General features: G+C 49.7%; 1 protein-coding gene across 1 annotated transcript in view; it reads right to left on the reverse strand.

Annotated features, from left to right (window-relative positions):
• The window catches only part of GRIK4 (glutamate ionotropic receptor kainate type subunit 4), a 179,230-nt gene extending 160,673 nt beyond the window's left edge, over window positions 1-18,557 (reverse strand). The window contains 1 exon segment of the mRNA XM_018078601.2: window positions 18,384-18,557. The gene's annotated coding sequence lies outside the window, so the exon portion shown is untranslated.
• Between the last annotated feature and the right edge of the window lie 1,221 nt (window positions 18,558-19,778).

Here is a 19,778-nt window from a genome sequence, read left to right on the forward strand (position 1 = left end):
GGAACGGGGTTGGAGCTGCCACCAAACCCACAAACCTGTTGCAGGGTTGTATTCATGCTTGCAACAAGTGTCTTTCCCCGTGTCTGCAGTATTTCATTTGAAGGATGGGTGTTTTGATGATGTACACGGAGCTGACAGGGAAAATGGGCTTCTGCCTAACTTCTAACAGGTCTCCCGGGATGCTGATGCTGGAGGACAACATCCTCCAAGTCCTGCTGAGCAGACCAATATCAGCACAGAGCCAATAACCTGTTATAAATCAACACCAGCACTCCACTCCTGCTCAAGTCAGAGTAATTACACCGTGCAGCACAGCCCAGGGGTGCCCGAGCAAGGCTCTCTTGGAGAGAGACTATTTACAAGGGCACAGAGTGCCAGGGCAAGGGAATGGCTTCAAACTGGTAGGGAGCAGGTTTAGATTGGCTATCAGGGGAAAATCCTTCCCTGGGAGGGTGGGGAGGCCCTGGCACAGGGTGCCCAGAGAAGCTGTGGCTGCCCCTGGATCCCTGGCAGTGTCCAAGGCCAGGTTGGACACCTCAGAGAAGGTGTCCCTGCCCATGGCAGGGGGTGGAATGAAGATCTTCAAGGCCCCTTCCAACCCAAACCATTCTGGGATTCTGTGTGAGCTGCTTTCTGCAGCCACTGCCCCCTGATTTGGATTTTGTCTGCCTTTGGTGACACCTTGACAGTCCAACAGCCAGGGGGTCACTGCAGTAGGATGGACCAGCATCCCTTCCACACAAAGGGAAGAACAACCCACACATAATTAAACCAGCAAACAGCAAGGACTGAAAAGGCTGATGTGGCACACAGGGAAGACCTGACATTTGAAAGGACTGGTGAGCAAGCGTGGGAGAAACAAACATCTTCCCTCTTTAACCAAGCACGACCAGGCTGCAGCAAAATAAGCATTTTAACCACCCATTACAGACAACTTGAAATGAATCTGAGAGTCCCAGAGTGCAGGTAACAATCTAAAAAAAAAAAAGCCCTGATTGGATTTGGTCCTGCAACAACCATATTTTTTTCAGCCTTCTCACACATTTGATGAGAAACTACCCCTTCACATGCAAAAAGAGGGGATGTTCTGCATGGGCAATATGAATATACACACAAGCAAAGCAGCTGCACTGAAATCCTGGCCTTTTTGCTCTCCCATCCCTTGGCTGTCCTCACTGCCACCACCACCAGACACCTGCATCATCTGCAGCCATGAAGATTATTAATTTTTTAAAGACTCATTTGTTTTAGCTGCTTCCCTGAAAGCCAGCCCCAACCTGGGGCCCTTCTGCTGACACAGGGTCTTTAAAGAAAAAAAAAAAAAGCCTTATTGTTGCTGTCAACGTTTACAAATTCTGCTGTACCCATCTGTCCAGTTAATTACTTTGTGCAGTAGCCTGTTAGCTCCTTAAAAAAAAAAAAAAAGGAAAAGTACCCAATTATCATTCTGGGCAGCTCCCTGGATCCCAGAGAAGCAGCACATCCCCAGTGTGCCACGAAGGCTTTTGTTACCCTTGTAAGCCGGCAAACAAGCAGAGAGGGGAGTGCTCTGCAAGGCTCCCTCCGTGCTGCTGGGATGAGGGCAGAATTCCCATCTCCTGCTGACGTGGAGCCCTGTCACTGTGACAGCTCCTGCTGCTGCCAGTGGGTCTCCCTGTCTCACCCCTGCCCAGCATCTCCCCCTGGATCCATCTCTCTCGCCTCCCCAGACCATCTCTGCCACATCCCTGGGCTCCCAACGCCAGGGAGGTGACTCAGTGACCCCCTTGGGGACACCCAGCTCTTCGGGGCACCCCGTCCCACGCCCCCCACCACACCCCCAGCCCGTGGTGCCCGAAGGGGACGGTCGGGGTCGTTCAGCAGGACAAAGGCAGGAGGGTTTTGCTCCGGGCTCAGCTTCAATGAGAGCATTTTTCTTGGAACAAGGGGCTGAATTCAGCTGCTTGGTGCTGTCTGACTGCAGTTTGTTGCCAGAGTAACGGAGGCACTGGAGCTGCCAGGGCCAGGCTTCAGGGGAGGGAAGGGGCTGCTGCCTGGCACCCGCCTGCCATCACCCCCGGGAGGGCAAAGGGGCCCCTGGTCCCTCTGCATGACAAGCTCAGCCCCAAAAACTCCCAAACAGGAAAAAGGACGGGCCTCTGGAGATGCAGAATCCACTCCTGGCATCTTCTGGAGATGCCTCAACCATGAACCAGCCACTCCATCCCCCTGTGAGGTGGGGACACCATCACCCTGCTCCAAGACCACCCAGAGCTTCATGTCTCCGACACAGCTCCACCTTGCTGCAGCCCTGGAGACTGTAACCCAGGTTTTTCCAAAGGTTTTCCCACATTTGAAGGCCTGGATATTCAACAGGCTGGCAGTGAGGGCATCTGACAGGTTAATGCATCAGATACCTCGTGGAGAACGTGCTGCAGTCTGAAATAAAACACCGCCGTGTCTCCTGCTTCAAACAGCCAAACCTGGCCTCAGGGAGCCAGCAGGCCAGCAAAAGGCTGAACAGAAGTGGTTTTCTTCCACAGGGAGGATATAATTTGTGCTTTGTACAGTGAGAGTGCTAACACAGCCCTGTAAGACAGAGAATGCAGTCTCTCCACATCAAATCAAACACCCCGTGATTTTCCTCTTTGCAGGCAGAAGTTTCCCCGTCTCGCAGCTGATCCTGAAGCTCTGCAGACCACCAGGCAGCCCACGCCTTCCTCTCCTTCCCCTCTCCCCGTGCTTACAGATTTATAAATTGGGTTTTCATCTGGAACCTCCTATTCAGCTCGCTCCCCAGTTTATCTTTTGTGGATTGAAACAAAGCAGTGAAAGGACACAAATATGGGGAGGGCCCCCCTCGATCTTCTCAGCACTCTCATATTAGAGCACCACAGAGCCAGGGGAAAAAACACTCCCAAGCCAAATAACCACAGACCCAGGCGGGCTCAGCACTGCGTGGCAGGAGCTCGCTGTTCTCCTGCCCATGCAAACGAAGCCCACAGCCCTGTCACACAGGGCTTTTAAGACTTCCCTGAATATGAAGGAGCTCTGTGTCTCTGCTGATTCCCTCTCACAGTCTCTCTGAAGTCGGGAGGCCCAGCCAACCCCGCCACGCACACCCGACTCGCTCCCTCGCCGGCTGTTTTGCAATTTTAATTTCTCACCTTCCTAAACAGCAAAAGATTTAGCATGCCCTAGTCAGAAATATTTAATTTTCCAAATTTATTTTCTTTTTTTTTGATCCTTCCAGAGTCCTGAAAAGCCTTAAGGTCTCTGATGTTTTCCTATAAGGCTCGTCACAATTTACATAAACCTGCACATACACTGCACATCACGGGGAGCAGAACCACCCCCAGTGTACAAAAAGGGGTGCAGAGGTGTCAGTGCATTCCCAGACCAGTTTATGACTGTAAAGTTTGGGGAATGGCCTCAAACTGAAAGAGGCTTAGATGGGATATTGGGAAGAAATTCTTCCCTGGGAGGGTGGGGAGGCCCTGGCACAGGTTGCCCAGAGAAGCTGGGGCTGCCCCATCCCTGGAAGTGTCCAAAGCCAGGCTGGATAAAGCTCTGAGCAACCTGGTCTAGTGGAAGGTGTCCCTGCCCATGGCAAGGGGTAGGAATGACATAATTTTTAAGGTCCCTTCCAACCCAAACCGTTCTGGAATTACCACAATCTCTAATCAACCACAGACTGTAAAAGAACGGAATTTATCTCATGTCCCTAACACGGAGACCTCTACTTCTTGCTCAAAGTTTGGCCTGTGTTCAAGAGCTTAATATGCCCTGCCCAGGGTTTCATGGGAGTCTGTGCAGGGCTGTGAATTAAACCTGAGTTTGCAGCAGCCCAAGGTGCTGCTCGTGTGTTATTGTCAGTACCTGGCACGGGTAGTTAGGAAGCTAAAACAAGGTATTATGAGAGAGCAATTTAACCCCAAATCCCCTTGCCCCAAAGGGTCTGCCAGCCCCAGAACCAGGCTGTGCCAAGCAGAGGTTAAGTTTGGGTCTGTCTGTACAGCCAAAGCCAGGCAGGGGGACAGTCTCTGCCTCTGGGCAGTGCAGGATGTGTGTGACACTGATGGAGGGACTGTGGGAAACGGGGAGTAAATGAAGAGCTCTGTTAGTCCTCCCGTCCATCCAACAAGCTCAATCCTTCCAAGCCATTTGTCTAATCTATTCTTTAAAATCCCCAGTGACAGATAACTCTGCAAACCCCCTTAGCAATCTATTTTGGTGCTTCACTATTTTTACAGTTCCACGACGTTTCCTGATGTCCAGCCTCGATTTTTCTTGCTGCAATTTGTGCCGTGGAGAAGAGTTCATTGCCTTGCTTTGAGATCGTTTCTCTCTGATTCCTGTGGGCATGTGTTCAGCACTGAGACGGCTGCAGGTTCCCAGGCCTTAATAAATCAAACATTACAGAACAGAACTGATGGCCCATCTTATTTGAACTGCCCTCTGCAAGCCCAGCTCAGAAATCTGCTGCTGCTGCATCTCCATCCAAAGCTGTGCATGTGGCCCAGTCAAAGCAGCAGCACAAACGGGAGCTCTGGGGGTTACAGTCCCAAACTGGCAAGTAAAATTAAACAGAAACAGCCACTTTCTAAAGGCACTGGCCTGATTTTCCCCTCACACTGACATGGCACATGCCAGCACTCAGATTTGGGCACCCAAAGAATCGGTTTCTGTTTCAGACAAGCTCATTACCTTCAGAGATGCAACAGTCCAAGGGTGATTTTTGTGCCTAAACTGCAAGCTAGAGCTCTCAACCTTTGAAACACTGGCTGGTGGTCTTGGGAAAGCAGAGGAGAGGGAAGCAGAGCTGTGCCAGAGCACTGGGACCTGGCAACCACCAACCAGGGCCAAGGTGACACAAATGAGTTCTGAAACAGAGTAATAGGTGGAAAAATAGATGGAGAAAATTGCTGGGAAGCAAATGGCAGAGAAGCAAAGCTCTCTGAGTAACCACGATGCAGTGAGGGGCACAACCTCACACCTGTGGCTGGAGAAGGACTGGGAAACAACATCTCTGCTCCCAAATCCTCCTCACACAGAGATTTCCCTTGTTGATTTGGCTCTACACCTTTACTTCTGGGCACTCAGCTTTGGGAGGGATGTGACTCCAGCCCCAGAGCTGGATGGGACAGTTCTCAGTGTGGTTCTGCTCAGCTTCTTTCTGCCTTCCTTTCTGATCCCCATGGACAAGAAACCCAGCTCTGTGTGATGGAGGGAACTGCCTGCACCTCATCCAGGAGGAAATGCCTCTGCTTTGCTGACCCCATCCTACCAAGCCACCCAAAGTGGTCCCTGCCCTTCTCCATCAGCCCTTGCTGAGGACTGTGGAGGTCACTGTGTGCTCCAGAGCAGGGCAGAGCTGTGGCCCTCAGCCTTGGCTGGCCAGAACACCAACTGCAGGACCAGCTGTGTGTCCTGCAAGTTTTCTGTCTGTCTCTGGGCCCCATCTCAGCATCCCCACACCAGGGGCAGCTGGCACAGCACAACTCCAAGGGCACAGAGACAACCCAGCCACAGCTTGGCTGGCTCTGGAGCCACCAACACAGGCTGCTCGTCCCTTCAGCAGCACCCAAACAACTCCACCACAGCACCAGGATTTCCCCAGAGCTCCTTTACCCCAGTGGGAGCAGGAGGGAGCCCTCAGCACCCTCACTCAGTGCTGTGTGTGCAGCTCTCTCAGAACTCTCCTGTTTAAGGGCACCTCTGCCCCAGGTTGCTCAGCAGTTCAGCCTGTCCTGCTCATCTGCAGCTTTAAACACAGGGACACCACCAGCTCAGGATCTCAACACAGCTCCTAAACCAGCCTGAACTGCCTCCTCCTGCCTTTTCCATGCCCAACACTGCAAGGACCACAGGACTGAAAGGTTATCACCTCCCCAGGCAGATGGCAAAAGGAAAGAAGGCAGCAAACTGTCCTCCCCCCTCTCTGTGCCACTGGCTGCTTTCACACACACAAAGCATCTTGCCAATACCTGCCTGGCTGCAGAGAGCTGGAATCCAGACAGATGCCTCCGTTAGAACCCTTTCCTCCTGTTTTTCATCCTCCCAGACCACTCTATAATGCTCTTACACCCTTGGTGCCACTTCTTTATCTTTCTTTAGCTCCTACAACCTCCTTTTTCCTTCTTGCAGGCACTTTGCCCAGGAAGGATGGGACAAGCAGGCCCTAACTAATCACCTGAGACATTAACAACTGCATACAGAATTATTTGGAAGCCCTGTTTCCCTGATGAATTCCATCCTGTGTCTCTGCAGGCTGGATCCATTTGTTCCCTGCCTTTTGCTCCCAGATCCCATAAAGAACTTTTCCTTGTCATCATTAGGGTTGGTGTCTTTTTCTGTTCACTGAGTAACTGCTCCCAGTGGCTCCATGTTAAAATAAATAAATAAATAAATGAAATTCCACGTTACTTCATTTCAGTTGCAGAATAACAACACCCCAAATACAAAACAATTCTCATGGACAGGAGTGGATACACGACAGGAAAACACCCCAGCACACCTCATCCTGCAGGAATAGGGCAGTCACAGACAGCCCAATCCCACCTACAAATCCCTGCTGTTTAAATTAAGGAGTTGCATCCACACCTTGGAAAACCAGAACACCAAAAAGCCAACACAGGTACAGCAGCTGGGTTGATAATTCTCAGCCTCTGAAAGCCATTTCCCCAATAATTAGAGGGGTTTAGATGCTCCAACAAGGCGAGCACCGGTCCCACCCACGGGGCAAAGTTCAGGGAGAGAAAGTGAATAAAAAAATGTGCAGTGAATTAAAATTCAGGAGCTCGTCATCTCCGTGGGAACACCCGAGTCCACAAGACAACAGCTTCCTCTAATTTAAAAAAAAAAATAATAAAAAAAATCATCTCAATCTGTTTTCTACTGTCTTTTTTTTCTTTTCCTTTTTAGGAAGGGTATTTGAATTCTTTAATAGATATTCATGGCTGTGTATCCAAAGGTTCCCACATCCCAAATTATTCAGTTAAGACAGGCAAAGCAGGGTCATAAAGATCCAAATTCTCACACATCCTTTATGAATACATATATATATATATATCTCTCCATTGTTCTTGGAGTGAAAGGCCACTCAAAACCATCCACTTGCTCCTCCCAACACTGTCAGCATCCTAAAATGCCACGACCCCAAAGCACATCCCAAGTGTCAGTGAACCCAGTGCCCATCCCTCTAAAACTAAAATTCATAGATTTTTAATTTTTTTTTTTAATCTTAAATCAGTCCATCAAGCTGTCCAGGCAAAGCAGCTGCATTTTAGGAGCTGGGGAGAATCCTTTATATTTAAAGTACTGTTAGAACCATTTGTATTTAAAGTACTGGTAGATTCCCTGCCTTTTTTTTTGGATCCAGGAGCATTCTAAGGGTTGAGTGACTTCAGAAACACACAGTGCCAAGAAAGCATCAGCTCAAGCAGCAGGAGTTGGGGGCTCAGGGATGTGACCAAACAGATGGAAGAACAGACTCTAGGTCAGCTGCTGGGTGTGGAAGACAAAGCCTCGTGTGAGAGAGGCAGAGAGAGACAAAAATCATGGCAGCAACTCAGCAGTGAAGCAGAAAAACTCAGGTGTCCCCAGCACAGGTGGAGATTCCTGCCTGTGACCTCATTAAAACATTCAGGGTCAGTGCTAAACAGAAAACATGGAGAGTGTTGGAATTAAATGATCCCTAACGGGTCATCCTGCTGGGAACAGGGAGGAGAGGTTGGGAGACCAAAAACACCCTCACACTGCAACACCAGGCCAGTTGCTGAGAGGTTCAGTGCCTCAGATTTTCACTGGAACAGAAGTTCGTCCCTTCACCAGGAAATAAACTCATTTTTTCATCAGACTGGAGCTGTTCATTAAAGCACAAACACCCCAGTAATGGAAATAAAACTAACTAGAAACCTTATTGGTGCTGGAAAGGAAAAGGCAGCACATTTCCTCCAGCCCTGCCTCCATCAGGAGTCCTGATGGTCCCACAAAACACAGCTCTCTGTCAGGAATTCCCAGGATACAACATGGGGATGGTGCTTTAGCAGAGATGCACTAATCTGACTAAAAAGGCCACAGAACCACAGAAAGGTTTGGGTTGGAAGGGACCTTAAAACCCATCTCATTCCACCCCCTGCCATGGGCAGGGACACCTTCCACCATCCCAGGTTGCTCCAAGCCCACCCAACCTGGCCTTGAAGCACCAGCCCACACCCAAACCGGGGAGATTTTCGACTTTTGAATCATCCCCTTAACTCTTGAACCTCCTGAATCATCCTCTCCTGGGCTGGAGGCAGGGAAGAAAGGAGACACAGCTTCCCCCTGAAGGCACCAGCTCTTCAGTATCAAATTTAGGTGGTGTGAGAGAAAAAAAAAGAAACTAAAAAACCCTTTTCAACCAGCTTGAGTGTCCACTCCACAACAGGCTGCAGCAAAACTCTTCATTAGTCATGGCTGGCAAACTTGAGAGGAATAAAAGGAATCAATGAGTAATGCAACTCTATAAAAACACAACGGCCTGAATAATAGGAAAAATCCAAACCCAGCACGAAAACCTCCACGAAAACAAAGCTGCAGGACCAGGAGGGCCCGAGCCGAGGTCTGCAGCCCACAAATTCCATCTGTGTAACTGCATTTTGGAGCGTTCCATCCATCCCCAGCAGCTTGGAAATGGTGGGTTTCTAGTCCTGGCATATGCACTGATGCACAGCCACAACCATCGTCTCCCTCGTTCTTGGGAATCCCTTCCAAAAATTGCCACTCCAAGGAGGAGCAGGTGAGGGGTAAGTGTTCCCATCTAGCATATGTGACAGCTCTAAAAGCTGCATTTGTGCAAGCAAATGGAGCAGAGCAGCTGCACTGTATTAACCCCAGTGAGAGTCTGGTGACTGGGAACCTGCTCAATAAACAGCCAAGGAGAAAACTGCTCCGAGTTAGAAGTTCAGAGCAGCATTTCCAGCTCCTGGAGCATCATCCCACATTAATGTGCCACATTCCAGGAGGGCAGGCTTTCCAGTAGGATGCCCCTCACCAAAAAAAAAAACAACAAACCCATGAAGTCAAGCAGAACAACTCAAACCACTGCAATTCCCAGCAGGATGAGCCCTGCAGGCAACACAAACTCCATCAATGACCTCGGCTCGGGGCTGGGAAGAACAACTTGATCGTTCAGCCCGTGATTTCTGATATATTGCTAAAAATCTGGGATCCCCAGCAAGGGAATCTCCACCTCCATTTCATCACCAGCAAGTTTCTAATCCTCGTTTCAAGCTCAAAGCAGCGCATTGGCAAAAAACCAGAGAGACAAAGTGACTGGAACTCCTCTATTTTTACCACCACACCTTTATTAAGTCATTTTCCTGTTCCTGAAAGGCACCTCTTGATGTGAACTCGTGCTGCCCTTTCCACTTTTGTAACAGCTGCAATAAACCCTGCAGGATTCTCCTCCTGACGTGATGATATTCCCACAGACCAAGGAGCCACGGAGCAAATTCTTATACAATATGATAATAGACTTGGTCTCCAAAGGATAAGCATGTCAAGATACAGAAAATCACTTTTTTCTTACCGATGCAATAAAGATGTGATTGAAAATGTCGTGTTCTGGGTCTATGAGCAATATTCTCATAACTCATCATCTAAAACAAATTGTTCTATCATTTGTACAAGTTAGAAGATATTCCAAGTCAGACAAGCTGAAAGCAGAAGTTTAAACATATTCAGCATGGCAGAAGGAATATTAATTTCTCTCCTCCCTATATAAATGTTAAATCTCAGTTCTCTCACCTCGGGTTAATTAATCTTTCTGAAGTGCTCAAAGCCCACCAAACACACACCAGGAAGATCTTTCAGCCCAGGAAAGCCCACCACAAAACTTGCAGCTTTCACTGCAAAACCTGGCAGAGGAGAAATAACTGAATATGCAAAACTGTGTTAATGCCACAAAGTCTCATTCTTTGAGGGGGGGGAAAAGTGCAATTACTCATGACACAGAGATGGATGCAGAAGAGGGGCATGGTTTGGTGCAGGATGTGCTGCCAGCCCCTCCTCTGGGTCACAGGAGGGCTCTGGCACAAGGTAGGACCAGTTACCAGCCACCAGCACGACCTGCCCGTGATTACCTGATTGCTGAGCCATTTACACAACAGACACCATTAAAGGAGAAAGGCTTTGGCTTTTCTTCCCCCACCTCCATTCCCATAAAACACTATTCACTCCCATAATTGGACCCTCGGCAACAAAGAACCTCTAATGAACCAAGCAATTTCTGGGGAGAATCAGGACCCTAAATCCAGGCAGGCAACAGCTCTTGGACCGAGTTCAAACACGTCCCCTGCTTCAACTCTCATCCAGGGCCACTTAAGAACCCTGAAGTATTAAAGCATTAAAGGTACTTGGGAGAGAACAAGGATGGTGTGCAGGCTGAGCTGGCTCCAAAGAGGAGGAGGAGGAGGAGATGCTAATTGTACAGCTGGTAAAAGGGAAACACTGGGGGGAAAAAAAATGAACAGCCAAGACAGTTTAACTGGTGCAAGAGCAGCTCTGCTGTTTAATCAGGGGTAGGGTGTCTGCCGGAGTGGAGAAGAACAGATCACATCAAGGCAGTGACAGGCAATCAATGAACACTCAATTAACACTTACAATATTACTAACTTAAGCAAAACGTGGTTTTGCACGTGGAAATCTCTCCCCACTACTGATACAGCACTAATTTCATTTTTACTCGGTGCGCCAGCATCAAGCACTGAAAGACAAACAAAAATTCAGGTGCCACCATCAGAAAGGAAACATCCTTCAGTTCTGCCAAGGGGGGGATGGAGACAAGGCAAGGCTGTGGGATGGTGGCTGCACAGCCTCCTTGCCCAGATCCCTTGTGGAATGTGGTTTGTTCCAAGCTGCATTTCCCTGCCACTGCTCCTTTCCCACTCCTGCCTTTCCCTCTGCAGCTTTAAGGTTGGTGAGGAGCTGAGGATGAGGTGAGAGGAACCCCCCCCCCCACATGCCCTGTGCCCTAATTAACGTGCCAGCCACCCACTGAGGGGTAATGATGCCTCTTCATCTTCCTCCCTGGCTTTGCTGAAGGTGTCTCAGGTGGGGGCAGAAGAAGTTTGTGGTGCAGCATCTCTGCTTTCTGTGCAGAAGCCTTGGAGTGTCTCATGGAAAAGCAGAAGGAAGGTGGGTCTGGTGAAAGCAGAACCCCTTCAGCCACTTTAGGCATGTCCAAAAGGCTCTTCCTGCCCTATCAGCAGTGGGAAGAGGGGATTCTTTAACTGGCTGAGACCTAGACATGGGCTTGGCTGACAGCAACCCAACCTTCTAAACTACAGCCTCAAACCCTGCAGGGTTTTGCATCCCTGCACCAAAAAAAAAAAGAAAAAATAAAAAAAAGAAACACTCATGGCATAACTGAAATATTTGAAGGGCAATAATGACCATTTTGCAAATCTTGTTTTAGCTGTGGCTGGCTCATGCTGAGTGTTTTCCCCACACCAAACCTGCAGTTGACCTAAGAGAACACGGCAAGATGTATCATTTCAATTTAAAACCAGCAAATGTACCAAGCCGTGGGTAATTTGCTCCTGTGCTTAAATAAAAAGCTCTACAAAAATAAGACATGCCTTTTCCTTGTCTGAATTTATCTGAGCAGCCAGCCACAGAACCACGTCCTGCCTTCATACCTCTGGCCAGCAGAAGCCTCTTCCCCTGCCTAAGTACTTACAGGCAATAATCAAATCACTCCTTTAGTTAAAAGAAACATTGAGCTTCAGTCTCTCTCTCCCCAGCCTGTTTTACAGCCCTCACATCACCCCCGTAGCTCTGCCCTTATCTCTCTCCAGTTTGCCAACATCATTTTTAAGGTACAGATACCAGGACTGCACACAATGCTCTTCCTGCTTGTGTTCATTATTCCTTTGCTTAGACAGCCCGAGATAGCATTAACACTCCTGAGAATTCACAACACAGCACCAAGACCAGCTAGTTATTGATAAGATAACAAAATTAAGCTCCAGCTTCTCACCTTGATGTGGCGACTCCCCAGGGGTCCCTCTCTCCAAGTGTGGGTTTCCCTCCCTGCTCTGTTGCTCTGGATTAGTAAATTATCACACCCCAACCAAGCTGTCTGGGCGCTTTTCCACCAGAAACCAGGATAATTGACTGAACTTCCCAGCCTGTCTCAAACCCTCAGTGTGGGAGCACAGGAGGTGTTGGCTCAGAGGACTCACGGGGGGCTGGTTGTGCTGCAGACACCCCAAAACCAGAGCCTGGGCCACCATCCACCAGGAAACTTGTTGCTGTGGGGATCCCAGGCAGGGCCAGGGGAGTCCTGGCAGGTCCCAGCAGCTTTACTGCAGCAAAGCCAAACAAACTCCATCCCTCAAATCCCAGAATAAATCTCCCAGCCCAGGACTCCAGCGCTGCCATCAGAGCATTTCCTACAGCTCAGGGCATACCCCAGATCCTCCTGCCTCTCCAACACCAACAGGACAAGGACCTGGGGGGCTTGGGAGCCAGGAAAGGTGGATTCTGGCTGGGGTTTGGGTGGATTTTGGGTTGCAGACTCCCAGCCCTGGCATCTAATGCCAGATGGAAACTGCAAACTCATCCCGGGATCTGGACCCAGGGCTTTGCTCCCAGCAGCTTTCACTCTCTCTCTCCCTCTCCTTCCTCTCCCCCTGTCCCCAGCCCTACCAGTTGGAAGCTGATATGTCTGGATTTTTCACCCACAGTCAGAAAAAAGATTTGTCATAGAAAATGTGTGAGCACTGACATCTTAAGACAAAAAAAGACGCAGATTTCTCGACTGTTCACAGCACATTATGGAAATACATTCTCAGGGACTATTAAATATGGGGATTATTGACTAGATGAGCAGAAGCTCAATGGACTAGCTTGCAAATATGTCTTTAGACAATTCTTAAAATGCAGATTAATTATCTAACAGACCAGAATATTTTTTTCCTGCAGATTTCCTAATGATATGTTGCATAAACAAACATCCAGACAGTTTTGTTTGCATTTGTGTTGACTGTGATGTTCTTCAATAACTAAATAGTGACTGAGGAGACTTAAATCTTATTTAACACCCAGCAGGAACAGAACAAAAGGCACGTCAGTCCAAATCACTCAAAGACACGTCTCCTGAAAGACCCTTGGGAGGTCCAACTATCAAAAGACCCTGTTTCCCAAACACAAAGCTCCTGATACACCACAGAGCATTAAGTTCTTTATGTGTTCATGCCATTAGGCTCCATTGAAGCAACTACAACATTGATGGCCATCATTTAACCACTAGTATCCCCTTTGAAAACAAACAAGGAATATTATATTACAGGGGTGTTTTTCAGGGCTCTCTGCAGATTCAGGAAAATATCCGTGCTGGAATTACATGTGGGAGAACTGTACAGCAAGAGGTTAAAAGTTGGGGGAATCACTGCACTGAGCTCACCCCTCCTGATTCCTTCCAGCCTTCTCAGTCAGAATTGAAAATTCCCATCTCGATTTTCCATTTGCCATCGATATAATATCGAGCCCAGCAGTCATTTCCTCACTAAAGGTAATTAAGAAGTTATTTGTCAACTGTGCTTTCAGCTTCCGACCACTCAATTCCTTTATGCCTTTTCTGATAGGTTGAGATGCTCTTGGATATCAAAACCAATGCAAAGCAAGTGTGAAACATTATTATTCCAGCTTCACACCCACTTTCCCTCGGTGTGAACAATAATGCAAACTGCAAGACAGTGATGAATTGGACCTGGAGAGGACCAGATGCTCTGTGAGCATTAGCACAGGCTCTGCCCCAAACGTTTTTCAGTCTTAAAAAGAGATGTGATGCCCTGCTCTCAGAGCTGCCCGTGCACACACACCATCCTTTAACACCAGATGTTACCAGATCACACACGAGGTGGAGTGAAAAATGGGAAATAAGCACAGAGCAAACAGGAAAACAGCAAGGGCAAACAGCCAGCGTGGGTAGAGTAATATGTATTTTGACAAGCCTTTTTTTGAGGGGTGAAAAATAGCAGTTTTGGCACATGTTTGCAGATCAGCACTGGTTTCAATGAACTAGGGTTTGCAGGCGGGCTCTGCCCCTGGCTCAGTCACTTGACCCAAAACAAGCCACATTTAGAGCAACTCCATCAGACGCAGCAATTTGCTGCTTCATCACAGCCTACAAAGAGAAAGCACGGGGCTGCTGCCCAGCAGGAATCCCACTACACACTCAAACATCAGTGGCAACAAGCCTTGCAGCCCCTCTGCCTCTGAGCAGGGCCAGGGAGCCATCAAATAAACCCTTCAGCCTCCAAATGTGACGCCTTCCTTCAGCAAAACATCAGCTTCTGTCACTGTGGTTTTCAGCAGAAAGTTCGTGAAGAGGTTAGGGCTGGACAAAACCTTGCAGGGGCTTTTAGCAGCCCATCCCCTCCCCAGGAGGCCCAGACTGTCTTTGCTCTCAGACTCAGGAAGGGGAGAGAAGGTGCAGAGCCACTGCCAGGGAGCAAGAGCTGATTTTCTGCTGACCCAGCTGAGGTGTGATCACCCAGCTCATCGGGCTGAGATCTTCAGGACATAAAACTGCTCCTGGAAGAGCCAGGGAAGGACCCACAGAGCCTCCCAAGGGGGACCAACGCAGGGAACTGGTGTCACACAGCACAGGGAGAGCTGTTCCCCCACCAGTCACCCTCCTCCCCCCCAACACACACCTTGAAACAGTCCCAAAAAGATTAAAAAAAAAAAAAAATCAAGCAAAAACCTGCTTTTAAAAAATAGCGAGATCTATAAGGAGCTGAGCACATGCCTGAGTGGGTGGGAAATTAGTATTATTATTATGACTTTGTGCTCACAGGGTCTGAGACCTCAGATGACTTGTTTGTGCCCGGGATGAATTTTTGCAGACTCATTATAAACCCTTGAAAAGCGGGGTTTGTAAGGTCAAAGAAGAACTTCCATTAACTGTAGCCCAGCCAGGGATTGCCAGTATAATCTATTTCTCCCATTTATGAATATTCAATAAGGCCAAGAGGAAGCTCCTCTGCTTTATTTCCACATCGTTGTGCTGACGCTGAGCTAACCAAATAAACAAACTGAAGAGAGGGTGGGGAGGAACAGAGAGGCTCAGGGAAAAAATAAATAAATAAAACAAACCCACAAATGCCTGGCTTTCTCCCTCATGAAGATTGCAAATAAATTCTGCAGACTTTGAAGTCAGGAGATCTCAGCAGAGATGAAAATCCCCCTGGGCTGGATGGCTCACCGTTTCTTGGGTATTGTGTTACAAAGCTGCTTCCATGCCAAGGATGGGCAGGATAAACATTGGTACCTTGACACCTGACTGAGACCTGGCTCAGGGATTTGCAATCAAGCAGAACCCAAATCCTCTGGGCTCTGTAATCCCCCCTCCAGGCACTGTGAGACCACAGACTCATCAGACACTTCACAACAACAGCCCCTCTCGAGCACTGGGAACATTCCCGAGCCTCTGGGTTGGAGGCACTGCTGGATCCATGGAGATGGACAGCTCACAGCTCTACTCCTTCATCCCTGATAAGTTACTAACACCTTATCTATCATCCATCCCCTGGAAAATCCAGGGGAAGGTCCCACCAGGAGGAGCTCAGCAGGACTCAGCAAAGTTCCCTCTGTTCATTCCAAAGCAGCCGGTCCAGGGGATGCTGGCACAGCCTGAATCCACAGCCCCTGCTCCAACAGCAAATCCCTGCTCCAGCAGCAAATCCCTGACCTGAGAGGCTTTGGGAAGAGCAGCCTGTCCCTGCAGACACCTCTCCCCACAGAGCCCCCGAGGTGGAGGGCACTGTTGGCCACCTCACAGCATCTCCTGTGGCTCCCCATCACCTACAGCTCATCCACACAGCCCCAGGAACCTCCTCACCTGCACACACAAACCACACCATCTCCTCCTGGCCCTACATGTCCTCCTGGTAGAACCCCCCAGAATCCCCCCAGGTCCCATTATCAGGGAAGGATTCACTCAGGGTTTTCTTCTTGTAGTTCTGGAGCCCGAGTTACACCAACTGCTGCTCCCAAACCACTGGCACACTCACAGCCAGCAGCCTTCTCTTCTAATTCTCACAAAAGCAAACCCTTTCTGTTGGCACACTGGCTCTCCCTAACCCAGCTCTGATCCATTTCCACCTCCAAATCATTAAAGATAATAAATAAGCCCAGCCTCAGCGTGAGGAACCTTCACATAATCACCTATCTCCCCTCCGATCAGCACTCGACCATTACACTTCTATTTTCTGCAGCTTAACTAGGGAAGCCAGCACTGAACTCTGCCCCTTATCCCACAGCTATTTATTGCCCACGTTCTGCTATTTATTTCCCAAAATAGTCCCTTTTGGGTGGATTTAATGAAAAATCCAAATAAATTAGGTCCGTTGGAACATGTTGAGCTCCTGTTTTCTCAGCCTTCCAAGCAGCATTAGGAAGGAAGGCTTCCCTACTGGGTACCCATCCTCTGCACAAAAGCTGAGGTGATTTGACCTCAAGCTTAGACCCATCCAAGTATCTGAGTGATAATCAGGCCCTCCTAGCAGGCACCCAGAAGCAAAACTCACCTGCCTGACATCCCAGCTCTTCCTCAGGTCTGATTTCTGGAAAGGCAGCTCGTGGCAAAATTCCTGCTGTATCCATCAGCTCCCTCTGCCCACTGGGGTTCCTGCCTTGCTAACTGCCCATCAAGGGGGAAGAGCCCTCCCCTTCACACCTGCTGCTCATTTACACCTGATTTACCTCAGACCAACGGTCCCCAGATCTCCTGATTCACAACACCTGATTCCCAACACCTCTGTCCATTTGTTCCTCTTGGAACAACTCAATCAGTGCTAATTGACTGCAGGTGGGGACTGCCAGCTCTGTCCTGCCCATCAGCCACTCCCTGTGACCAGCATGGAAATGTTCTATCCATGGAAGCTGTCCCTGCCCATGGCAGGGGTTGGAAGGAGATGAGTCCCTTCCAACCCAAACCATTTTGTGATTCTGTGATCTGGTCCTCTCTACATTTTCCTCCACCTTCACCACCACTAACTCCCACATCCACTGTACCACACCAAGTCTTCCACAGGCACCAGGACAAACACAAAAACCACAGTAATGTTAACTGTCCTTCCAAGCCCCGTCCCACAGAGCAGATGAAAAATTATCATGGGGACCTTAAAACTGCTCCATTACCTCCTCACAGGTTTTCCAACTCCTTTTCTCTCTCCAAGTCCCCCCTTTTTCTTGTTAGAGAAGCCATGGCAGGGTTAGTAGCTCCCCTGAGGGTACAGCCAGACAAACTGGAGCTCCCAGTCTCCTGAGCAGGGGCACAGCTCTGCAGCATCCCCAGGGTCTCCTTTCTAAGCCAACTTTTCCCCTCCTGTACAAAGCTTTCCTCCTGGAGTTTCTCATGCCCCACTGATTCCTCTGTGTCATCCCCTCAAGTCTCAGCAACCCCCTCCAAGCTGTTCTCATCCTGCTCAAGCCCCATTCCAGTGTTCCTCCTGTTCACACACACAGCAAGAGGTTCCTCATTTTAGCTGATTCCCCAGCCTTTATGTGCTGCCTTAGAAACCTCTTGCCCAGAAAACATTTCTGAGAAGACTTGCAGAACATTTGTCTTTCCTTGTGCCTGCCTGGAAGCACAAAAAACAAAACAAACAACACCCAATTCAAACCTGACCCTAACAAGTGCTGCCCATGAAGAGCTCCCCTAAAAGACAGGGAGAATCAATACCCACACCTCAGGCACATCATCAGGCCTTTAAAAAGGGCAAGACATCGACTGCCTGCACATACTTAGTGCTGACAAAAACCAGAATAAAGCTCAAAGTACCTTAAAGAAGATGAAGTTTCTTGGAGGAGGGAGTTCTTCTCCACCAATATGGCCCAGCCATGTCTGATTTTGAGCAGGTATCTGCTCCTTCATCCCCTGTGTCACCCCTCCCTCCTCCTCCCCCCTGCTTTTCCTCTTCTGACACCAAAGCCCATCCTTCCACCCATCAACTCTTGCAGGTTCAAGCATCCCCCAGTAAAAACACACAGCTCCTCCTCCAGCCAGAGCAGCCCCAGGCCTCTCCTGGTCTCCTCTGTCCCTATTTCACATGGAAAACCAGCAGCTCTTCCCAAGAGAAAGAGGAGCCTAAACCCACATGGCCAAAGCAGCTCCCGTGGCAGAACACAGAGATCCTCCATCACAGTCAGATTCTCTCCCATCAGAACTCCTTCAATCAGCCAGGATTTAGCTGAGGATTTTCCCAGCTCCTGGCTGAGTTTTAAGTTCACTTTCTGCTTTTCCATCAAGCAAAGACATCAGTGTGAGCACACACAACGCACGGGGGATGCAATTCCCTGGCACATTTAAGCTTTCAGAACAGACAGTCTGGAGGCAGCACTGCCCCTACCTGCTTTGCTGCTCCTTTGATGAGCTCCCTGAAGACCAGGTCCCTCAAATCATCCTCCGTTCTCCCCCAGATTGCTGAGTGCTCCTTGGCATCGAGGTGTCCAGGCCTTTGCCAGCCCACATGACTCCTTGGCTTATTTTCCTTGCACAGCTTGCAAAAGAAACCTCCAGCAAGAAACTTGCAGCAGCAGCAGCTCTGTCTCTGTGCCTGTCCCTCTCAGAACTGCAGGCAGCTGCTCCAGCCCTCCTATTTATAACCCAGCCTTGCACAGGTGATTCTTTTTAGGGAGATGTTCATGTGTTTACCCCAACTCTGGTCTGTCCTCACCCACAGCCCTTCATTTTGGGGGTTCACCTTCCTCAGGCCCCCTCTTCCCACCCCCAAGAGCAGAGGCACCATCCCCACAGGCGCCAGAGCACAAAGGGTTAAGAGAAATGGCCATTTAAAGGAAAAGAAAAGAGCATTCTCCTTCCCTGTGCTGACACACTCTCTGCTCAGCACAGCCTGTCAGCTCCCTCTTTCCCCATCCCAGCTCCAGCTGTCTCATCCCAGGGTAGGAATTCACATCAGGTGTGGGGAAAGCACCACCTGCAAACCAGAACGAGCCACGCAGCAACTTTCCCAACTTCTGCCTTCGCTAATCAGGCCCAGCCCCGAAATGGAAACCGAGAGGGAAAGGTTCTGCCACTCGCCATCTATTTCTCTACCCAGATGGTTCCCTTCAAATACACAGCTTAATATACATAAATACTAAAGCAGACTTGCATCAAGACACGTTAAAAATGCCTTGGCACGGTGGGAGCCTCACTGCAGATGGCTCCTACCCCTGTGTGAAAGAAGACTAAAGCAAACCATGGCAGGAAAGCACCCGGCACAGTCACATCCACCTCCTACCTGTGAGCACACACGTCTGAGCACCCAGGAGCTGGTTGCTGGGTGCTGTCGGCTCCACGGGAGAGCCAGAGACTCCAGAGGGATGCTCCTCGCTCTCCGAACGCCGTAGGCTCCCGGCTCCCAGCGCAGGGAAGCAGAGGGGGAGGCTCTGCTCTGTGCTCGATGCAGCGGTCACATCCAGCCGGGATGTGGCTGCTGAGCGGCTTCCCGGAGAAAAGGCTGAGACAAAGGGCTGGTTCCTGCCGGGGGGGGATCTCCCCTGGTGGTGGGGGGGGCTGCTGGAGCCCACCAGCGCTCGGTCAGAACGGCCGGATGCGGGCGAAGCTGTCCCTCGGCCTCCCCCCCGCCAGCCGGAGGTCCCCGGGGAGGCAGGGACAGCGCCGGAGCCCCCAGCCAGCAGCACCTCCCCGCGAAGGGGGAACGGGAGGCGAAGCGAACCCCCGGCTCGTTCAATTAACTCCCCGCGGGGTCGCAACCTTGAGGTCTCGACCCTGCGAAAGG

Source organism: Manacus vitellinus, unplaced genomic scaffold (assembly GCF_001715985.3).
Source record: "Manacus vitellinus isolate BGI_N305 unplaced genomic scaffold, ASM171598v3 scaffold_41_pilon, whole genome shotgun sequence".
NCBI lineage: Eukaryota > Metazoa > Chordata > Aves > Passeriformes > Pipridae > Manacus > Manacus vitellinus.